Here is a 2,574-nt window from a genome sequence, read left to right as displayed (position 1 = left end):
CAACCCCTCCCCACCAGACCACGCCTCGGCGAGCTCATCGGCACAAAATTAAGTTGATCCCCTATCCGCAGGCAGGATATAATATAATGCATGATGAGAGCGGGGAGGGGGACAAACCACATGCGGCCCGACACTCGCGCGCAAGATGCACGACGCTCTGTTTTTGAAAGAGGGGGGGGGGGAGCTTCAGTGTCGTGCCTGCGTACTGTCACTTAACCAGCCGGTTTTATTGCCAACCCGTTCCGTGGCGAGACTGCCGAATGCACCCGTGCGTGCGGGTTGCTTACTACTCGCTCGGGCCGCGACTATTGGCCGAGCCGTGGGCCGCAAAGAGATTAACACGTTCAGTGCATCCGCATGTGGAGTGGACTAAGTACACTGCTGGGCTCGACACCCTTTTTGTTTTGGTCGGAGTAAGAGTTACGATAGCAAGGTGTATAGCACTCAAGCCCTTGTCTGTGGACGACAGACCACAACATGATGATCGTATGTCACTTCGAGACACACGATTTACGACCATCATTGCGATACCTTAGACTGAAAGGCACGCAGTTCAGCCGCCCGTTCCAAGGCTAACGCAGTTCAGCAGCGCGTTTCGAAAGACACGCAGTTTACCGCTCTCGACATAGGAACTGCGCGAGTCTCGGAACGCGCGGCTGAACTGTGAACTGCGTGCCTTTCAGTCTAAGGTATCGGCCGCCGTGGCTCTCGGCAACACGGCACCGGCACGGTACCTACAACCCGAGCTACGACCACTAAGTAAGCTCCTCCTATGACACTCAACATTAGAATTCTACGACCCTCGTGTGGTCGTCAAGAGAGACCATCCGCAGACCAGAGACAACGTCCGTGAATTCCCCGCGGCAGCGAATGCAAGCATTCATAGCGCCTGCTGGGTAGGCAATATCTGGTCTGCAGTGCATGCATGCATTGCGGGGTGGCCTACCCGACTCTTGCAGGAGCTCGCTGAGCTCCCATTATTTGCCGAATGAGTCTCAAAAAAACGGACCTAGTTTCCGGACAATCCATAGGGCTCAATGTCGTTGGGTGCTACGCCATACGATCACATGGCGGTCGTAGTCCCCGATCAGGTGGATGGAACTTACCTAAAACTTTACATTGATGTTGACATTTTACGAGTGAAGATTGAGAGTAAACTAAAAGTTATGTAAAAGTACACTTTATGAGGAAAACTACACGAAAACTTCCCTAAAAAGTGAACTGTGTCGAAAAAAAAGTAGTTTTCTCATACTTTCAGATGAAGAATAGTACACTTCGGCGGTATAGTACCGAGTCAAGTTCGTTCCACCCGGGCGTGTCGCTAAAGTCCCATCACACGACCACACGGTGGTCGTAAGCTGACGGTCTCGCTGAATGCCGTATACGACACCGCTCATACAACACATTCGCAAATTGTACACGCCTTGCCGCTTGGCTGCGCACGAACTCATCCCTCGCGGTTCACCCTCGGCCCGAACGATAATATATAAAAGACTGATTAAGAGCCTAGTCCGTAATGGTACCATGATAGCTATGCGGGGCGCTCTGATAGGCGATCCTCGCAAACACATTCAATTTCGCAGCACCGTTGCGCTCCACTCGGACGCTTTAATGATGATATTGATGGTCCCGACCGCGGGGCGAGCGGCAGGGGGCCACACCGTTAATTACTACTGGAAAAAATTATGTTACATAAATGTAAATAACGTTATGGTTACAGTGAGACGTCCAACCCTGTGCTGCCCGCGCCACCTCCCGCCAGACTACGCTGTCACGTTATGTAAACGTTTTGCTTACAGTGAGACGTCTCTCTGTGCTACCACCCGCCAGACTACGCTCTTCACTAAGAACACTGACAAATCTCTGGAGACAGCTGTTGCATTGAACACCCCTCCTATTTGACGTGATTGAGCCGTGTGAGTTCGACGTTTAACAACACACGACCTAATTGAGTTGCCTTTACACCCGACACACTTCGCGACGCACATTGTTTTGTGGATGTCACACACCAGGTGGCTGACTGGCCCCGCACGCGCTTCTGTATTGTAACGCATGCAGGTGTGCGTCGCTGACCTCGCCCATCTGCATGCAGCACAGTTCAAGTCGATGGGGCCACTATGTTTCTGGCAGTACACCGGATTGCATGATGACAGTTGGAGCACAGGGATGGGATGACAAATGGTTACATTGATTCTTTTGTGCCATATCGTGTTATTTTCGTAAACTTTCGTCGAGGATTTCAGGATTTCACTGATTACTAAGGGATTGCATGCGAATTTGTGCACGGGATGTCAGGATTAGTGACCCTCTGGTAGTCGTACGTCGTACACAAGTGAGCGGTGACCGTTTAGTCCACAGAACCGAATTCAAAACCGATGAAACTTTAGCTCTACTCACCATACTTTATCCACGGTAATGAAATAATTCAGTCAACCTTAGTCAGTTTGATTGATACGTTCTTATTTAGTTAAACATGAGGTTACTTATTTAGTGGTTTCAAGGAAATTAATTTTGTTCTTTACAACCCTGATCTGATTTTATGAGCTAAATAGTTTGATGGATGCAATAAGGCAG

At 49.9% G+C, this 2,574-nt stretch overlaps 1 protein-coding gene across 2 annotated transcripts in view; it reads right to left on the bottom strand.

The window, feature by feature from the left end:
• The window catches only part of LOC113208999 (myosuppressin), a 14,643-nt gene that overhangs the window by 11,626 nt on the left and 443 nt on the right, over positions 1-2,574 (bottom strand). The gene's annotated exons all lie outside the window — the stretch shown is intronic.

The sequence above is a fragment of the Frankliniella occidentalis genome, unplaced genomic scaffold (assembly GCF_000697945.3).
Source record: "Frankliniella occidentalis isolate FOCC.00 unplaced genomic scaffold, Focc_3.1 Scaffold15, whole genome shotgun sequence".
Lineage (NCBI taxonomy): Eukaryota > Metazoa > Arthropoda > Insecta > Thysanoptera > Thripidae > Frankliniella > Frankliniella occidentalis.
Note: the sequence above shows the minus strand (reverse complement) of the source record. Positions and strands in the feature narration are given on the sequence as shown.